The sequence below is a fragment of the Macaca mulatta genome, chromosome 6 (assembly GCF_049350105.2).
Source record: "Macaca mulatta isolate MMU2019108-1 chromosome 6, T2T-MMU8v2.0, whole genome shotgun sequence".
In the NCBI taxonomy this organism is placed as follows: Eukaryota; Metazoa; Chordata; class Mammalia; order Primates; family Cercopithecidae; genus Macaca; species Macaca mulatta.
Genome location: NC_133411.1, coordinates 151,655,288 through 151,676,151, shown reverse-complemented (window position 1 = coordinate 151,676,151; position 20,864 = coordinate 151,655,288). Strand labels below are relative to the sequence as shown.

The window sequence follows — 20,864 nt, the reverse complement described above, 5'->3', positions numbered from 1 at the left end:
CTCATTCTTGGACTTCCCAGCCTCCAGAATTTTGAGCCAATAAATTTCTGTTGGTTTTAAGTTACCCAGTCTGTGGTATTCTGTTAGAGCAGCACAAAATGAACTAAGGCATATGTCATTCCTACAGCTCAAGGAATAAATCCTGCTGAGGAATTCACAGGTACAAATTCTCTCAGCCTCAAAGCATCCACTCTCAGGACTGTTGAAAGATGGAGGGTAAACTTCTCACCATATTACAAATTAAGACATTCATCTTGACAAGCATTTGTAGAATGGCTACTATGTGCCAGGCACCATGCATACTACTCAGGATCTAGCCATGAACCCTATCCTTATGGAGCTTAGCATCTAAGGGGATCTTACAGTCTGAGTTGTAACAAATGTAAGAAAGAACCAAACTGCAGAAACATAAATCTCTAAAGAAAATAAAAATACATTACAATATGCCTAAAAAAAAAAAAAAAGAAAAGAAAACCGCACTTGTTACTCCTAATACCATTCACTGCTATAAGAGTGAATACCTGCAGCATTACTTTACTCTTACAGTAAGAGTAAAAGCAGAAAAGGTGACCAAATTAGCGATGTCTGTTAGGTTTAATGTGGAACACATTCAGGGTTATCTCTTCAAGGTATGCCAGATTGGGAAGGAACAGCATCACCTAAACAGGGCTGTTCCCATGCCCAGGAAAGCTGCCAGGCAGCTACTGGGCCTTCAAGGTTACCACTCAAATGCCAGACCAACCTGGCCTGGTGGATGAAGGAGTTCCATGCTACAATGAGACCTGGATTCTTTTCTCAGGTCAGCCATATATCCTACAGCCCTGAACTAGTCAGTTCCTTCCCTGAGGGTATAGTTTCTGCATTTATAAAACGACAAGACCAGTAGAAAAAGGAGAAGCATGGGGAAGTGGGAAGGGATATATAACTGTTCACCAAGTGCATACACAGAAACAAACCCAGCTTTAGATGGCATGATAGGTCCTGGGCGGAAACTCTTGGCTCTTCCTCTTCTTGTTACATACCACGAAGTGTACTTGCGCCATCACCACACTTCCAGGCAGAGTGGCTTTTGAAAGACAACGCTTAGGCAATCTACAACTTCCTAAAATGCTACACAATGCTCCACTCGAGAGCACAATCAGAGCACAATATCCAACTATGGCCCAACCGAGCGGAGCGTGTTTCTCTGATGCTGGTCCCAGCTATACACCAAAGAAGCCTGCCAACAACAGAAGGTCACTAGACTGGGAAAACAGGTGGCTTCCAGAGGCAGTGGCCTTTGAGCTGAGATGTAAAAGAAGGAAGAGGTGAAGGGAAGTGGAGGAATGCTACATCAGAGGGCACTGCATGTACCACGGCCCTGTGATAGAGGAGGCACATGAGCATCAAAGGGGGCAGAAAAAGGGTCCTGTTACCGGAAGATGCAGAGATGGTGTTAGATGCGACTGGAGAGGCAAAGGAAGCCAGACCACAATAAGGCGGCCATTCTAAGAGCAATGGGAGACAACTAAGTGTCTAAGTGAATTACAACTAAGCACTGAAGTGGCATATGTGATCAGATTTTCATTTTGAAAAGACCACCCTGGCTATAGTGGTAGCCACAAGCTAATCAGTGAGTCCAGCTGGCAAACGCTAGTAGCCCCTAAATGAGGACCAAGACATCAAGAAAGAGAAAGGCTGGGACATAGGGGAAAAGAAGGGTCAAGTAAAGGGAAACTTGGTCTAACACAGGCAACTCAGCAGCATCAACATCAATTGGAGCTTGTAAGAAATGCAGAATGTCAAGCCCCACCTCAGAACCTGCATTTTAACAAGGTCCCCAGGCAATATGGATGCACATTAAAGTTTGAAAAGCACTCCAACAGAGTGGGAACTGGTCTTTGGAGATTATCGATCATACCACCAAAGACTTGCCTTTTCAAACTCAGCTTTAAACAGTTTGTTAATGAAGCTGCAAAACCGAGATACCTGCCTTAAGGTTTAAATAGAATGGAATCACAGACAAGGGTTGCTGTGAGAGAACTCTTGATTCCTAAACTAGCCAAGAAGGGAAAATCAGCATCCACCTGTTCTTTGATCTCGCCAAGTCAACACAACATAAGCAACCACGCAGGGTGAGCACAGACAGCTATAATACAAAAAATCACCTTGTGACCACTCCCAAAAGCATCACTTATCTTCTAAGCAGAATCTAAGTCTCTGCCAAAGCTTCCTGAAGAATCCATGAGTCAGTCACCTTTGAGGGACAGCTTCTCAAAACTCAAATATTCATCTTGTTGCCCACTTGAAAAATGAACAAAGCTACTTGCAACATTCATCAATCCTGCAGATCACAATTCTATCTAATTATAAAAACACTGGCTCAATCAATCAACAGATTTCCTATGATGCTGAAAATCAGTCCTTTAATCATCAAGCATCCCAGCTTTTCCCCCATTTACAAAGCAGGAAACCTAGCATTTATCTCCCAAAGGACGTTTTAGAGATCAGAGAAATGATATTTTCAATGTTCTTTGAGGTAGATCTGGGCTATTTAGTTCACACAATTTTGATTATGTCACTACGCTACTCAAAAAACTTACAGTGACTTCCCAGTGCCCACTGAACAAAGACTCTTCACTGTGCCACCTAAACCTTCCGCAATCCAATTCCAACAACTTTTGGATTCTTATTGCACAGATGATCTAGCCAACCAGGCTAGTCACAGTTTCTGACACCACACTTTAGCTAGAGAGCTTCCCAGTGGAAATGGAACCCCATTGTCAATCCCTCCCTAAGTCCACACCCTCTTGTGTGTTGAGACCTAAAGAACCAGTAGGCACTGGCCAAACAAAGGAGGACAGGGATGGTACCAGAGACACCAGGCAGAAAGAACAGAAATACTCAGTGGACTGATGCTGAGAAACCCATTATCCATTAGAAAAAATCAAAACAGATTCAGAAGGACTGGAGCAGAGAGCTTATACACATAGACAATGTGAGGCTGGAAAAGCTGGCAGGGGCCAGAGTCCACAGGGCTCAGAAAGCCCTATCGAGATGTCTGAACTTTATCCTAAAAGGGCTAGCAGAAATGTTCTTGAAAGCAACTACACTGTAATACTTGAGAACTGTTTTAGTGAAAGCAGAAGGTGCCTCCAAAGACTTTTTCTGAAACTCTTGATTCACTTTGCCCACCAGTGAAATTCAAACTGTTTTTAGGAAATATATGTGGGAATTTTAATGGCAGTACATCATCTCTTTTAACCAGCGATTATAATCACAGAACTATAGAACTTTAGCAATCATTTACTCTAACCCGTTATTTTAAAGATAAGAGAACTATGGTCCTAAGAGATTAAATAATTTGCTCAAAGACAGAGGCAATTTGTGGCAGAGTCAATATTTAAACCCAAGTCTTATGTCTTCTTTGGCCAGAGAGAATAGGATGTAGTAAACATTCCGATATAAGAATCAAAGCATTTATTCATTAATTCCACAAATATTTATCTATACAGCAGATGCCATCATAAGCACTGGTTATACAGAAATGAACAATGACAAACATCTTTGCCCTTGTGGGGTTTTCATTCTAGTAGCAGAGACGGATCAAACACACACACACACACACACACACACACACACACACTGAAAAACTTACCTTAGTAAACAAAGTAAATTATACAGCATGTTAAAACAAGGTAAGTGCTACATAAAAAAGTAGAGCAGAGAATTGGGATGGGGGAGGCTGTCAGGGTAGAACTTGCTGAGGTGACATTTGAGAAAGTCTTTAGAATGGCAGATACTTTCAGGATCCTGGGGATTTGAGAGGTCACATGATTTCTATCCATTCCATCATAACTTACCTGTACAAAGTGGTAGGTAATAGGGCTGAGATTCGGGGGATAAATTCAGCCCCTTTTCCAAACCTGCTGACATCCATCTACCAAGTTCAACAAACAAAACTCCACAATTCTAACATTCTCTCTTTTCAAACTGGAAAAAATTCTCCTCCTGGCTTTAATAAGAGGCCTTGATAGGCTGATAAATTGGAATGTAATGAAGAAGTGGATAAGGAGGGAATTTGGGGCTGGAAGCAAAACAAGTACATATTCTACACTTGGGTAATGAACCAAGCCAATTTATTTTGGTTACTGCCAAATATGGATTAAAATGTGGGTCACTTCCTGAACACACCAGAAATGAAACTGAGATTGGCACCAAGTTCCCAAAACCTGATGAAGAGTTGCCCAGAACAGAGAAAAAGGAGGCACCAAAAGAGGAAGAACAACTGAGATTACAAAGACCATTACAGCTTGGCCTCTTCTTCCCCAGAGCATGCTGTGCGGTGGTAAAGAGTCAACAATATCATTCCAGAGAGCCAATACTTTCTGAGTAATGCTCACAATAACCCTATGAGGTGGTTACTTTCATCAGCCTCACTTTACAGATGAGAAAACTGAGGCAACTGAGTTTCTGAGAGATTAAAATGCCCACACAGTCAATGGGCAACAGCCAGACTGGAACCTAGGTCTATCTGACTCCAAAATCCATTCTGGGGGTAGGCAAAATGTGGCTCTTTTGTGTTTGTAGGACCTGTGAGTCAGGAATGGTTTTTACATTATTAAAGGGCTGTAAATTTTTTTTAAAAAAAAGATGATACGACAGAGACACTATGTGGTGCACAAAGCCTAAAAAATTTACTAACCGGCCCTTTACAGAAAAAGCTTGCCTACCTTTGTAGTCTAATCCATTATACGAGACATCAACAGATTCACAACAAGTTCTATTAATTGTAGTTTATTTCCCAAAATGTAAATAGCATAAAGAAAAAGAGACTCTGGAAGATAAAGAACTAGCTCTCATACTGGCTGGGCTATAAGACAATCAATCGTTGACTGAGGTATTACAGAACTCTGTGGCATTACTTAATAGTTCTCATACATCATTTTTTCATTTCTTATCATCTGTCCCAAAAGGGGCAGTCCCCTCTCTCCCTCCTATCTGCCTGACATCCCTGTCCCCTACTCTCTAGGCACTTAACTCCCAAACACTATTCTTAGGGTGTTCACCGTCTGCCCAATCCTGGTGGTGCCTAATACTAAAATTCTGAAACTATCCGATTTTTTCCCCCTACAAATTTGAATTTCCAGGGTTACTTTATTAAACCACAGCCTGATCGCCCAAAGTAATTTTCAAATGTGGGTAACAACCATGCTGTATCTGGAAGGCAGGGCCTTTTCTCTTCCACAGATGACCGTGTTCAATTTACTTGTGCCAGTGTGGAGTAACTGCATTGCCTTGGCCTCTATCCCCCCTCCTTCTGTATTTATAGCACCCCAGTATTCCTCTGGGAAATCATCCCCCCTGACTCTCAGAACACTTATTTCACCCACTGTCAACTCTACTCTGGGGTTCAGTCAGGTTGGCTTCAGGGATTATCTCAAGGATGAGCACAGGCTTCAACAAAGAGCCAATGAGAACCATGCTGAGGGCTTCCATTTAAAATCGTAGCCAAGTCATCCCACCAATTGAAGGAAAAGGCTGCCTGAGAATGGCGCCAGCCTAGAGAAGAGTGGAGTTGACCGATGCAGAGACCAGAGCCTGCTGATATCCTCTGGAGTCATGAGAGTCTGGCAGGTCTTCAGTTAGAACATCACTGGGCTTTCCAGCAACATACCACAACAAATTCCCTCTCTGTTTAAGCCACTTGGATTGGTTCTTCTCTCATTCACCATGGAAAACACCCTGTTTGGTGTGGCCAGAAGAGAAGCACCACATCTACAAATGTAACTTATTAAAACCAACTGAGGCTGGGCATGGTGGCCCATGCCTGTAATCCCAACATTCTGAGAGGCCGAGGCAGGTGGATCACTTGAGGTCAGGAGTTCAAGATCAGCCTGGCCAATATGGAGAAACCCCATCTCTACTTAAAATACAAAACTTAGCTAGGCATGGTGACACATGTCTGTAATCCCGCTACTTGGGAGGCTGAGGCACAAGAATCACTTGAACCCGGGAAGTGGAGGTTGCAGTGAGCCAAGATCACGCCACTGCACTCCAGCTTGAGTGATAGAGTGAGACTCTGTCTCAAAAAAAAGAAAAAGAAAAAGAAAAAATAAATAAATAAAACTAACTGAGAGAATGGTGATAACAAGCACTGCCTTCACTGTCAGCAAAGCTCCTCACCAATACTCTATGTCCATACTGAGACCTGAAGGGGTTCCACTCTCTTTTCCCCATCTATTCCCTCTCTCTAGGGCTCTCAGAGAGACATTAAGGCCTCCTAATTTAACACTAAGTGATCGGATTAGAGCTGGGACCAGTGAGACTAAAACACTAAGACTCACCATCAATGTTTCGAATTAGCATGCTTCATCTCCTCCCACCCAAAGCTATGACCCCTCAAGCCTCTAAAGAAAAACCAAAAAAAAGCAAAGGGATATAACAATCAGTGGGCAAATTCTCCTGCTGCTTTTCGGTCCAGGGTTGCTTGGCAACCAGCCTCGGCCTGGTCATTCCAGTGGACAGGCAGAGGAACGAATGTCAGGCCTCCAGGTCATGCACCATGTCCTGTTTGTGGTCCCACTACTCGAGGGCAGGAGTGGATTCATGCTGTTCTACAAAGCTGGCAGAATGCAGCTGACAAAGCCCCTGATGTCTGAGGGGAACACATGTGGGTTTCTGTCTGCCCCACACTGGCCAAAGTTCCTCCAACCTTTCTGCCTTCGATGAACATCAGTTCTCAGTGTTGCTGAAAACAGACGAAATAGGCTTTCAAAAACAGCTTGATAGGAAGACAAGGAAAAGGTTTTGAACACAGAAAGAACTTTAATGTTATTATTTATCAAGATAGTAGAAATCAGCACAATAAAAGGCACCGTGCACATCAGGAAAACACAGGCCAGCTTGCATTTCAGGTCCAGGATTTTCTCAAATCCTCCAACGCTGCTCATTCCACAGCTACATCCAAGGATTCCCGCTCTGAAAGCACAGCCAGGGTGCTCTCCGTCTCTAGGTCATGAACTAATTTCCAACTGAGAAGTCAATGGGGATAGAGATTTCTGCATTTGGCAACACACTTTAGAAGTAACTGTGGTACTAGATGTCTGCACAGTCAGTACCCTGGAGGAGAAGGAGGAAAAAAAATGTGGGTCAATAAGTCTCTAGTGCTTAGATGTCGCCAAACAGGGCATCTGTGTGAGCAAAAATAGAGAAGAGGTGATGCTGTTCCTTCTCTCTCCCTACCCACTCTAAATACCTAAGAATGGTAGCGTTCCACAAAAAAGCACAGAAACCAAAGCCCGAGAGAGAGACAGAGACAGTCTCTTCTGCTTAAATTTTACTTAGCAAGCCTAAAAAATAAGAAGCTGCATGGGAGGCACTGTCTTTTGTTTGCTAAATTCCTGTTAAGACCCATTTATGCACATGGAACTATCCAAATGAACTGATATTATATTAAATCCTGCAAAAGGTCACTAAAGATTTCAGATAAATTCTGTGCAGAAACTATGCCCTTGAGGGTATCTACTGGAAGAACAAGAGATGTGGTTCCAACACAGAAACGCTGTCAGCAAACAACGTACGAGAGGCCTGAAATATGGACCAACGAGAGGCCTGAAATATGGACAAAGACAAGAGAAATTTCTTTTTAATTTTAAAGGAAAGTGAAAAATGACTCTTTTGTAATTGATCAGGAGGCTTATAAAGTGTACCTTCCCATTTGTGCTACTATAACTAAAATGATTTGTCAAAACTTAACACCTTTTTTTTTTTTTTTTTTTTTTGAGATGGAGTTTTGCTCTTGTTGCCAAGGCTGGAGTGCAATGGCGTGATCTTGGCTCACTGCAACCTCTGCCTCCCGGGTTCAAGCAATTCTCATCCCTCAGTCTCCCAGATAGGACTACAGGCGTGTGACACCATGCCTGGCTAATTTTTGTGTTTTTAGTAGAGATGGGGTTTCACCACATTGGTCAGGCAAGGCTGGTTACAAACTCCTGACCTCAGGTGATCCACCAGCCTTGGCCTCCCAAAGTGCTGGGATTACAGGTATGAGCTAACATGCCCGGTCAACTTAACACCTTTAAACGCGAGGGGTAGGGAGGAAAATATATACTCTAATATTCAAAATATCTATTTTTAAAGCAGTTTCATATTCACAAACAGCTTTGTCAATTTAAGAGTTAGCTAAAAGTCCATTTCTTCTAGGTGTGAAGATTAGGAAAGCCATCAATTCACCGAAAGTCAACTGGCCCAGTCAAGCAGACCTGGCCCTCCTGCATGGTGCTACTTTTGACACAGATTTAGAAACATTCCATTTCCCTCCCCTTTTCCCTACTTGAGAAAAGTAAAGCAACAGAGAACTAAGAGAGAAAAAGAATGAGCACACTGGCAAAAGAACGAGATAGGAGATGGAGGCTGGTGACAGCATTATTCTACACTTAGTTCTGATTCTTGCTTCTTTTAACTCATCATTTCTTGGGCTACCCCAAAGGAAGCCAGATGGCATCCTATCAGAGCAGTCACACCTGGTCTATCCAAGACAAAAGGCTGAGGCAGGAGAATTGCTTAAACACGGGAGGCGGAGATTGCAGTGAGCCAAGATCGTGCCACTGCACTCCAGCCTGGCGACAAAGTGAGATTCTGTCTCAAAAAAAAAAAAAAAAAATCTTTAAAGCAAAATAAAACCTAAGGAGAACCAAGAGATGCTTGAGGCCATCAACACTTAGAGTTGCTTCTAGAAAAAAAGTCACGTGGTTGAGAAGGGCCCTTTGAAGGAACATTTGACATCATTTATTCAGCAAGCAGCGGGGAGTTTAGAGGATGAGAAGTACCATAAAGACTATTAAATGGGGTAACGAGATAGAAGGGGAAGGATGGGGCAGCAACCTGAGACTTTAGGTCAGATGGACAGAGGAGGACTCTTTGAGAGGACCTTTGGCTGACAGTTGAAGGATGAAAAGATGATGACATAAAAATCTGTAGCAAAGGCATTCCAGAAAAACAGCAAGGGAAGGTGGCGGGAAAGTGCTCAGAGCATCAGAGGAATCTGAGGTCAGCCAAGTATAAGCACAGTGAGGTAGAAAGCAGAAGGTCAGAGAGGCATTAGGTGAAGTAGGCAGAAGCCTGATCATACAAGGTCACACGAACCATGATCAGGTATCAGAATTGTATTACAAATGGCATGGGAAGCCACTGGGAAATTCTGCATGAGAAAGAGTGGAATAAGGTTCATGACTTCTAAAATATTGGTCTGCCTGCCATGTAAGAAATGGATTCTGTCTTACCAAGATCACTAAGGTTCTAGGTGGTCATGATTCCAATGAGTAAGAGTATCATTCTGCTTACAAAAATAGAAGGAGAAATACAATGGGAAAAAATACTATTCAGCAGAGTATTTGCTGTAATAAAGGGATGCCTCACAATTTTCAACACTCTGGTCACCAACTATATGCCCAGAATGGAAGGTCATTCAGCCACTCAGAGAAGTATTCTCTGACTATGTAATCTAAAGTTGCCTCTACCCTCTACCATCCATCACTCAGTGTTATCTTATTTCCATCATGGTACTTTATACTATCCAGTAGCATCCTGTTCACTTGTTTACTTGTTTGTCTGCCCACAGAAATAAAAGCTCCATAAGGTTGGAATTTAATCTTGTTCAAACTATCCCCCCAACACTACAACAATGTCTACCATACAGCTAGAGTACAATAAACATTTGTTGACTGGATTAATAAAGACCTTATCTTTACTTGTATTCAAAACAAAATTCTACCAGTCCCCAGTTCTAGATTCCTTTCTAGGGCAATCAGCTTCTTATGTGGGTTGTTATAATTAAAATGACTTCAGAAATTCAGCAGAGATTAGGAAAGAGTACCCTGGTCCTGGATACCTAAGGAAAGAAGGGTTCCCTTGTCCTAGATCCCATAATAACCCAGTCTAGATATGTTTTAGAGTGTCTTGTGCTGTTGTTTACCCCAGAACTGCCCAAGTGTTCGAGTCTGCTGAGTGGCAGGAGCGTGTATGGGTGGGGGTGCGAGGAAATGTAAACTTCTAGTACTGAGAACAGAAATAATTCATGAGGAAAGAATGGAGATCAGTCCTTAACACAAACAATTATATAAATAAGGCAACTTTTTGTTAAGTACCACGACACTTACATTAGACTCGAAGGAGTATTCTTAAGTAATCACCTCTGGGTAGTGAGATGGGTTGGGATGGGAGGGGCACTCATGTGATACGTTGTTTTTATAATGATTTTTGATAACTCAGCATCCCAAACAGTCCAGAAAAGATAGCAGAATCTTGTGACTAGACAGATTTACAACCAAGACATCTGGATTAAATTCAATATAATACTGGCCAGAGTATGAGGTCTAGTCTAATTTCTAGATATAATTATGAGGATTTATCTCCACTGAGCAAGCCAGAGATTCAGATGTAGAGACAGCAGAGAGACAATTTTTTTAAATGTCTATACTACTACTATCTCACAAAAGGTGAAAATAATGATTAGAGTAGCAATAGCTGCTACATTTTTGTATCTGCTGCTTTGCACATGCTACTCCATTTAACCCTTCCAATGTTCCCAAGTAAGCACTCATGTCCCCATTTTGTAAATGAGAAAACAGAAGATTTAAGGGCTGGGCTAACAATTTATAGTCAGCAGTTTAACAATAGTTCCAAGCAAAAGGGTTGGCATTAGACCAAGGTTCAAATTCTGACAATAGCACTTTTTAGTTGTCTGAGACACTTAATCTCTCTATGCTTCCGTTTGCTAGTTTATAAATGAACACAGCAGTACATACCTCATTAAAACTGTTGTGAAGGTTCAATGAAATAAAGTTTGTAAAACACTTAACGAAAGCATCTGACTCACAGAAAACACTTAAGTGGTGGGTATATTCTACTGCAGTTGTCCCTCAGTATCTGTGGGGCACTGGGTCCGGACTCCCAACAGATACCAGTATCTATGGATGCTCAAGTCCCTAATATAAAATGGCATAGTATTTGCATATAACCTAAGCACATCCTCTCATATACTTTAAATCATCTCAAGATTACTTATAATTCCTAATACAAGGTAAATGCTCTGTAATAGTTGTTATACTGTATTGTTTAGGGAATAATGACAAGGAAAAACATCTGAACATGTTCAATAACGATGCTCTTTTCCCAACCCAATATTCTCAATTTGTGGTTGGCTGAATCCCCAGATGAGGAACCCACAGATACCGAGGGTCAACTGTACTATTAGTATGGTTCAAATAAATTTAAATCATGCTTTCAACATATGAAATTTTTTATACTGTGACACTCTGGTAAGGTATCTTCTCTTCGTCCCCAAGGTTCTGCTAAACCAGCAACAAAAAAAATGGGGTGGGAGTTGGGGAGCAAGCAGAGAAATGGGAGCTGGCTTTAAAAGAACTGATTAATTGGCCAGGCACGGTGTCTTGTGCCTGTAATCCCAGCACTTTGGAAGGCCAAGGAGTCTGAGACCAGCCTGGCCAACATGGTGAAACCCCATCTCTACTAAAAATACAAAAATTAGCTTGGCATGGTGACACGCGCCTGTAATCCTAGCCACTGGGGAGGCTGAGGCACTAGAATCACTTGAACCTGGGAGGCAGAGGTTGCAGTGAGCCGAGATCATGCCACTGTACTCCAGCCTGGGCAACAGAGTAACACTCCATCTTAAAAAAAAAAAAAAAAGAATTGGTTAATAATCATGGACAAAAGAGAGAGAGATGCAACCTAAGCATCCAAAAATAGGTCATCAGTTCAAAAAGTCTTCACACAATATACCTGGAGTATTATGTAGCCACTAAAAACCATCTTAGAGAGTAATGATACATAGGGATGATCATGAACTGTTGAAAAGACTATAAAACCAAAATGACAATCTCTAATCAGTACTATAGGCATAATTTGCATTTTCTTTTATCCATCTATAATTTCTAAACTTTCTCTAATGAACATGTATTATCTGTATAATCATGTTATCTAAGAAAAAATACATGTTTTTGGATTGCTTTTTTTCCTTTTAATGACTAACCTATGCAGACAGAAAGTCAGGGGAAGGCAGAAGGGTCAAGCTGCTCCTTAGGTGTTGGTGGCTTTGTCAGTGGCTTTGTCAGCTGTAGGCTTGGCTGTCCAAGGGAGGGAGATGTAAGCCATCTATCTTATCCGGGTCTCATTGTATATGTCCAAAATACATTCTCCATGGAGATTCTAGACGGAGCACCTGCAAAGACTCAGATCTCATACCCAGTTTCCTGACCTCCCCAAATAGGTTTCTAGGTCCCTAATTGGCATTAAAAATACATAATTATTTCTGGAACTGTTCAACTAACCCAAATAACATGCTCTCATTCCATGTCCCCAAATTTCTCTCCTTGAAATACAAATCATTGACCTACTTTGTTAAAGACCATTTTAATGGCGCTCTCCCACCCCAACGATAAAAATGGGACACTTGACACTATCATGAGGTCCCATCAGAGAGGTAGAAAATAGCCACTAAATGTTACCCATCAGAGCGGCTAACCAGTGAGCCAGACGTTCTGTGCCCACCCTGGTTCTGAGCACATCCTCTCACTCTGAAATGTAACACAGGAAGTATAACAGGAAAGGGAGCCCTAGACAGTGCTTTTTAACCAGATGAGACCACTCACAGTCCAACTAAGAGTTCTGTAGAACCAGAACATCTTAGACACCTCAAATCTGACAGTCATTTTAGCTATAATTATAGAACTCCGAGCCGGATGCAGTGGCTCACTCCTGTAATCCCAGAACTTTGGGAGGCCAAGGCGGGCAGATCACGAGGTCAAGAGTTCGAGACCAGCCTGGCCAACATGGTGAAACCCTGTCTCCACTAAAAATACAAAAATTAGCTGGGTATGGTGGCATGTGCCTGTAATCCCAACTATCCGGGAGGCTGAGGCAGGAGAATTGCTTGAACCTGGGAGGCGGAGGTTGCAGTGAGCAAAGATCATGCCACTGCATTCCAGCCTAGGCAACAAAACAAGACTCCGTCTCACAAAAAAAAAAAAAAATTATAGACCTCCAGAAATCTGTTTCAGGTCACTTCCATTTACCAAAGGCTTTGTTTTCTCCATAACTGAGATATCAGAGATGAATCCCAGCTACTCAGGAGGCTGAGGCAGGAAGATCATTTGAGGCCAGGAATTTGAAACCAGCCTGAGCAACACAGCAAGATCCTATGTCTAAAAACACTTTTTTAAACTTAGCTGAGCATGGCAGCAAGCTCCTGTAGTCCCAGCTACTCAGGAAAATGAGGTGGGAGGAACACTTGAGCCCAGGAGTCCGAGGCTGCAGTTAGCTATGATCACACCACTGCGTTCCAGCCTGGGTGGTAGAGGAAGACCCCAACTCTTGAAATTGACTTTTTAAAAAATGTATGAGGGCCAGACACAGTGGCTTACACCTGTAATCCCAGCACTTTGGGAGGCCAAGGCAGGAGGATCACTTGAGGCCAAGAGTTCTAGATAAGCCTGGGCAGCATACTGAGACCCCCACCTCTACCAAAAAAAAAAAAAATATTTTTTAATTAGCCAGGCATAGTGGCACCAGCTTGCAGTTCCACCTACTTGGGAGGCTGAGGTGGGAGGATTGCTTGCACCCAGAAGTCTGAGGGTACAGTGAGCTATGATTGTACTACTACACTGGGTGACAGCACAAGACTCTATTAAAAAAAAAAAAAAAGATACCAGGGATCAGTCACCTCTCTGGTCCTTTGGCAAGGCAAGAGAGAGATGGAAGAAGGCCAGACAGTGAATAAATGAGGGGGGTGGGTGGGGAAAGATGAAGGGAAAGAAAAAGAAGGGAGGAAAGCAAATGTGAGAGAGAGAGAGAAAACATACAGATGGTAGAAAACATATTCTCTACATTTGGACTAGAATTTCCTAGAACAATGCAAGGTTGCTAGTGAGGAAGAAGGGCTTTCCTGTTAAGACCTGAGACACCCCCAAACCATCACCATTTCAGCACATAAAAAACTTACTTTTGTCAATAGTTCCTAAAATGGTTAAAGCTGAAACCCTCAAATGCCAACAGGCAAATCAGGATAGTACTGGAAATTTTTTTCCTCTGTAGAAATAAAGGAATGCATCTACCTACTGGATTTGGGGTACCCATTCTCAAGCAGAAATAACATGCTCTCATTCCAATTACTCTCTCTAAAGCAAGATCAACACCAAGGGAGAGACAAGAAAAAAGAAGTGTGAAACCAGAGGCCTACAGGCCCCCTTGGCAGTGCGTGTGCATTAGTCAGGTTGCACTAGTAAATCTGTCAGAGGACAAGAATGTGTGAAGAGCAAGAACAGTGCCAGGTCGGAACATCCTGGTGTTAGAACTGCAGCATTCCGAGGAGTTGCAAATTGTTTGGATGCACTGAAGGAAAAGGGTATGCGACTTCACAAGATCAGGAGACGAAGCAGACAGGAGAGTCCCACGCTTGGAGACATGAGTTAAAAATCCTAAGGAAGTGGTTGCCTAGGGACTGGAGGTAGGGATGGAAAGAATGACAGATATTAGCTAAGGAGTACAGGATTGCTTTGGGGGAATGATGAAAACGTGCTAATATTAATCGTGAAGATGAATGCAAAATCCTCTGCATATACTAAAAGCCATTGAATTGTACGCTGCAAATGGGTAAATTGTGTGGTGTGAATTGTATCTCAAAAAAGCTGTTTTTAGAAAAAATTGTCCATGGTCTCTGCCTACCATCGCCTACCCCCAGGCTGCCCATTTGGGGAGCTCAGTAATATGACTGATTGAGACGGCACATTAAGAGATATGAGTCATCCTTCTCCAGTTTGACATTTTACAAGTTTCTTACTTAACCATCAAAAAACACTTAAATTGTCTTTCTTAAAGACAGTTTAAGGGCAGTAAGGATCAGATTCCTTAGGAAAACAAGCAAATTTTAAGTTCTTCAACTCGTGATCATCTTCATGTACAAATTATGTACAGTTTCGAGCACAAAATCCCAAGCAAGCCCCATTGGGCTGTGTCTTTTCCTTGCAGTATGGTATGAGGTTGCACTGGCCAGGAGAGGTGGAGGAGATGAGAAGCAAGCCAAAGTTATATCCCAAAAGACACGGAGGCCAAAAGCTATCAGTTCCACTCTAATTTCCCATGCAATGGAGCAGAGCTTCCCTGCTGGGGAACCGATTACAAGCATGCTGGCTACATAAGAGGAAACAGGCTTTCTTTCCAGAGAGAGACCCATCCTTGCTGCTCTAAACAGAGCTGGCAACATGGTAGTCTGCTGACCTTTCACACTGAACTCAGGGCAGCTTCAGTCAGAAGGCCGGGAGATTGCAGCAAGGCCTGGCCAGCAGACACAGATGCAGCAGGAGGCCGAAGCCTCCAGATGCTGAGGCACTCGCCTCCAGATGCTAAGGCACTCATCTCCAGTGCCTGCCCTGGCCTCCACAATGACATATTGTCCACAGCAGGGGTTGTGTGGCTGATGATCTGCTAGATAAGTCGCCCAGGGTAGTCTGTGTCAAACATTTCAGTGCACTAGTCAGATACAAATGCAAGAAACCCTTATTTTTGGAAGAGCAACCCACAGATTTTCTTAAGAAGCAAACAGCAGAGCGAAAGCAGCACTAATTTCCTGGTGGTGACACCCTGGGGTCACACCAGCAGCAACTGTGGTCTGCATAGTCATCCAGCCCTCCTTTAACAGGGTGAGAACCAGCTGAGATCAGAACAGAGCCAGCAGTATTTGCCAGAAATGAGTTGCCCAGGGGCACCTCCAGGTAGAAGGGGGAGATCAGCCCTCTCTGGGTTTAGGGCACCTCAGCTCCAGAGCCATCAGCCAGTCTCTCTCTTCCTCTCCCCAGATCCTGAGTTCCCCTAGCTGTGCAACAGCTCAACTAGCTCATTATGCTTCCTGAATGTTTTTAAAGAAAAAAAAAAATGTGAAACATAATTACAGGCTCTGACCTCAAATGACTTTAACCCTGACAAGAGCACCCAAGACTCACTGTGGGAATACAGTTTCCCTGTGATTGCCCAGGAGCAAAAGTTTCCTTTCAGGAGCTCCCCCACATCCGCTGGCAATGCTGCAGAAGGGTTCCAGCTCACAGGCCAAGCTCACGGAACAACTGGATCCCAGGCGTGAAGCCACACTGGCTGACATGTTCTCAAGCTGCTAGAACTTTTACACTTCTGAAACACTCCTGCATCATTCCTAGGCCTGCAGTAATGCAAACATCCTCCAGATATCTGAGATGTGCCCACATGAGGCTGGAGAGCACAGCTGTGCACATTAAGGGAGAACAGGATTTGGGGACTAGATTTATGGAGAATCTCTTCTGACCTATTTAGACTTAATGTGTGGTCCAAGGACTCCCACCATGCAAATCACTTGGGGTGAGATGGAAGGGAATGGGGGCACGGGTGTAGGAAATTCAGATTTCTAGGCCCGCCTAGAGCTCATGCATCAGCATTTTCTTGGGTAAAGCCTGGGAATCTGCAATTAGGGGAATTCTTACACACCTTCACTTTTAAGAACTACTATCTTGCAACAAGGACACTTTAATGGCAGATTCCAATAACAGGTCACTTACCACGGGCCTGCTTACACTGCTAAGCACCATATCTACAATTATCTCAGCTGTTCCTCACAATAATATTGTAAGGTATAATAGATACGTATTATCCTCCCTTGCACCTGTGCTGCTTTCTCCAGTTTCAGCTCCAAAGGTCAAATCCAAAGGCTTCTAAACAAGTCCTCACCCAAACTGGCCAGGAAGAAACATCAAGTCATCAAAGCCTCTCCAACTCCCTGCTACCCACCTGCTAAATGTGGACGCTCCCCATGGTTTCAGCATCCACTCTCGTCTCTCACTCCATGCCAGGTGTTTGTCACCCTTGTTGCACATTAGAATCACCTGGGGAGTTTTTAAAACACCCCATACCCAGATTGCACCCAGTCAAATTATATCAGAATCTCTGAAGGTGAGTCCTGAGCTCCCCATGGTGATTCCAATGGAGAGTAGAGGCTGAGGACCCCTGCAGGGGTCTCACTCTTATAGATTCAGTCACTCCCAGGGACTCAAATACCACCTGGGGAGAGCCAAACCTATACCCGTAGCCCTCATCTTCCTCCAGAGCTCCAGACTTGTGCTTCCCACAGCCTCGTGGGTGTCTCCACCTGTATGCCCTGTAGGAACTCAGCAAGGACAAACCTTACTTTACTCTGTATCCCCCATCACACACCACAATTCCTCTCCTGTATGCAGTTCAGCCATCCTCCTAAGGCCTAAGAAGGAAACGCTGGAGACACGCCTAACTCCTCTGTCACCCCTTCCTCAGGCATTATGCTGCTGACTATGTGTTCTCTTCATCCACACCTGATCATCTACTCTCAAAAATGCCATGAATCGGCCAGGCACAGTGGCTCATGCCTGTAATCCCAGCACTGTGGGAGGCCAAGGAGGGCAGATCACGAGGTCAGGAGATTGAGCCCATCCTAACACGGTGAAACCCCATCTCTACTAAAAAAAAAAAAAAAAAAAAAAAAAAAAAACACAAAAAATTAGCTGGGTGTGGCGGTACATGCCTGTAGTCCCAGCTACTCAGGAGCCTGGGGCAGGAGAATCGCTTGAACCCGGGAGGCAGAGGTTGCAGTGAGCCAAGATCGCACCACTGCACTCCAGCCTGGGCAACAGAGCAAGACTCCATCTCAAGAAAAAAAAGAAAAGCCACGAATTCTGCATTCCACTCTATAACTTATCAGTGTTTACTTGAATATTCAAATTGTGATTCCACTGAGTAAAACAGATTTTCAGCAGACTCTATTCCCTAGCAGGCAGCCTCCTGCCCCAGACACCTGCAACCAAGTCTAAGGAATGCGTCACTCCCCTCCCTCTCCCCCCGGGCGTGATAGACAGATGGTGTCCATTCTCTCACATACTTCTGCCTTGGGACAGTGTTAAGCAGAGAATGACTCTCATACCACCGGTGAAATATGGGATTATTTTAGGCAATACAATGACAAATACTTTCCAATGTAATGATTATGATGTAATAACTATTTGAAGATATTTAGAAAAAAAGTTAAACTATCAAACTTGCCATTTCTTTTTTTTTTTTTTTTTTTTTTTTGAGACGGAGTCTCGCTCTGTCGCCCAGGCTGGAGTGCAGTGGCCGGATCTCAGCTCACTGCCAGCTCCGCCTCCAGGGTTCACGCCATTCTCCTGCCTCAGCCTCCCGAGTAGCTGGGACTACAGGTGCCCGCCACCTCGCCCGGCTAGTTTTTTGTATTTTTTTTTTAGTAGAGACGGGGTTTCACCGTGTTAGCCAGGATGGTCTCGATCTCCTGACCTCGTGATCCACCCGTCTCAGCCTCCCAAAGTGCTGGGATTACAGGCTTGAGCCACCGCGCCCGGCCAAAACTTGCCATTTCTGAATGCAGGTTCAAAAGCTCCTTTTTGAAATAAATGTATTTTGTAATGAGTAGACTTTTTTCAAAGTAAATAAATGGTGGCAAGAGTGGGGTAAAAATAACAGAGGTACTCTTTACGTGACTGATCATTAGTGACCACACTGCCCCATTGGGCTTAATAAGCCTTCAGTTGCCTTTCCCACAGGCCTCTGCTCCCTCCCCCAGAGATCCTTTGAAACTGTTAGCAATCACCCCCTTGTGCTGTGGGCTGCCCGTTTTCCTGCCTCCTCTCAAAACACTGAGCATCTAGGAGACAAGGACTGTGCCTGCTTCATGCCAGGAACCTGGCCAAAGTGGCCTTCTACATCAACAGGAGCTGGAACAGAGATGGCAGAGGACACGTGGCATGATCCTATCCTCCATCAGGGAAAAGTGCTAAGCTCTGCAGGAGAAGCTGCCAGAGAGACATGTCATGCAAAACTCCCCACTCCCTCACCAGTTCCCAGGAATTCCAGCGCCCACAGGGAAGCTTCTATGATAGGCAAGGTGTCCCCTAGACCAGAGTCATGGTCTCCGGTCACAGAAGGCAGAAGACTGCCCTCCTTCGACACCTGCCGAATCTCCTGAATGTTGCACACGCCGCACAAAGATAAAAACTCAACAGCACCATCACTAGGAACACAAACAAGGTCTCTCGGATCCTACATTCAACTGATTTCTAGGTACAGCTGTCTCAGTTTGGGGAATGATTTTTGCTGTGGCTTTTAATCCCAGAATTAATAATACACACAAACTGGAAAGGGGAAAATGGAGAAAATTCTAAGTATCATTTTATTTACAGAGACAATTCTGTAATAAACTGTCTAAAATGGTGAGTTTCCTTCCTACTCTAAAATCATGGTTTATCAAATTCAGTTCACTTAGAACTTTTCAGAAACACTGCTATGAAATACTTCTTAAAATGAAAAATGTACACACCCTTTGGTCCAGCAGTTTCATTTCTAGCAATTTGTCACCCGTGTGCCTCACGCCAGAGGTGCCAGGATGTTCACAACACCATTACTTGCAATGGTGAAAGGTTGGAAATAATCTAAATGTTTATTATGAGGGGAATGGTTACATAAACCATATTTAATTCATACAATAGAATACAATGCAATCTAACAATGAGTGAGCTTTCTATGTACCAATGTAGAATGATATCCAATATATTAAAAGCAAAGGGTAAAACAGCACATATGGCATGCTACCACATAATGTGTATGTGTATTTGTTGGCACATGCATCAATTACACCTGAAAAATACCAAAGAAACTGATAAAATGATGCCTCCAGAGGAAGAAGTGGGGATCAGGAGACAGGAAGCATTGCAGGGATACTCACATTCTCTTTTGAAATGTGAACCACTTATAGGTATTACCTATTTAGACAACCCTTTTAAAAAGAAACATAGCTATGAGTTAAAGTAAAAATGCCTTATTTTACTTGTTCAACTAACATTCATTGTCTACCCCTAACCCACAAGTGTGAAAATGAGATACGCAGTCAGGAATTTGCTAAGGCTTTGGTCCTATCTGTTTGACAGTCTCCTTGGCACAGAAACAGCCAAAGTTCAACTCAGTCAGCTTGGAGATCTGTCTGAAGTCTCAGAGGAGGAGGCAGTTCATATTTTCAAAGTGTTCAAATTAGACTGCAGTAAACTTAAAAGCAGCTCTGACAGCAAGATCAGATGAGTTTTGAAACTTACCAGTGGTATCTTTTCAAACCATATAAAACAGGAGTTTTTTGAGCTTTTGCTGTGTGGCAGCAGCAAGAGTCAAAGAGTAGCTACTGGCTTGGCCCACAGAAACCAGCTAGTTAACAGTTTGGTCCGGAATTCACAAACCCCTCAAACCTTTGTCTATCTGGCAAAGAAACACACACACACACACACACACACACACACACACACACACCCTAACCCCAGGAATCTCCTCTTTCTAAATATAGCAGGAAACTGCCCAGTCTCCAGCTTACCCAGGGCAGCATTCTGTGCCTTCCAACCAAGGTGAAATGAGCCAGACACAAACATGCCATGACAGCTCGTGGCCCACGCTGCCAAGCTGTTTTACTTATCATTTCTTCTCTCTCCATTCTGAGTTGTTACAAAAATGTGTAAACCCCAGTCACTATAATTTGTAAAAATTCCTCTGGCTGCTAATGCTGTTGTTCTCACCGTAAATAAACACGATTTCCTTCTTGGTCCCTGAGCTTGGAGGTTAGAATAGACTGTTAGATATGGGCAAAGCCCCATCCCATCTCCCATCTGACCTGTAAGAACATGCAGCTCAGAAAGCATATCGGGCTTTCTGATAATAGGGACACATCCAATTAATTGGACACACCCAACTAAAAGGGGGTGCTTTTACACTGTAAACGTCTATACATAGTAGGGACACATCCAATTAATTGTCATCTCTCT

The 20,864-nt window shown here is 43.4% G+C and overlaps 1 protein-coding gene and 1 long non-coding RNA gene across 45 annotated transcripts in view; both read right to left on the bottom strand.

Moving 5' to 3' along the window:
* Positions 1 to 20,864, bottom strand: part of ARHGAP26 (Rho GTPase activating protein 26) — an 840,200-nt gene that overhangs the window by 426,448 nt on the left and 392,888 nt on the right. The gene's annotated exons all lie outside the window — the stretch shown is intronic.
* LOC144329565 (uncharacterized) lies at positions 7,741 to 13,541 on the bottom strand. The gene is made up of 3 exons (XR_013394925.1): positions 13,427 to 13,541; positions 10,624 to 11,438; positions 7,741 to 7,792 (listed from the first exon to the last, which is right to left on the bottom strand). It is a non-coding gene; the product is annotated as an uncharacterized LOC144329565 (long non-coding RNA).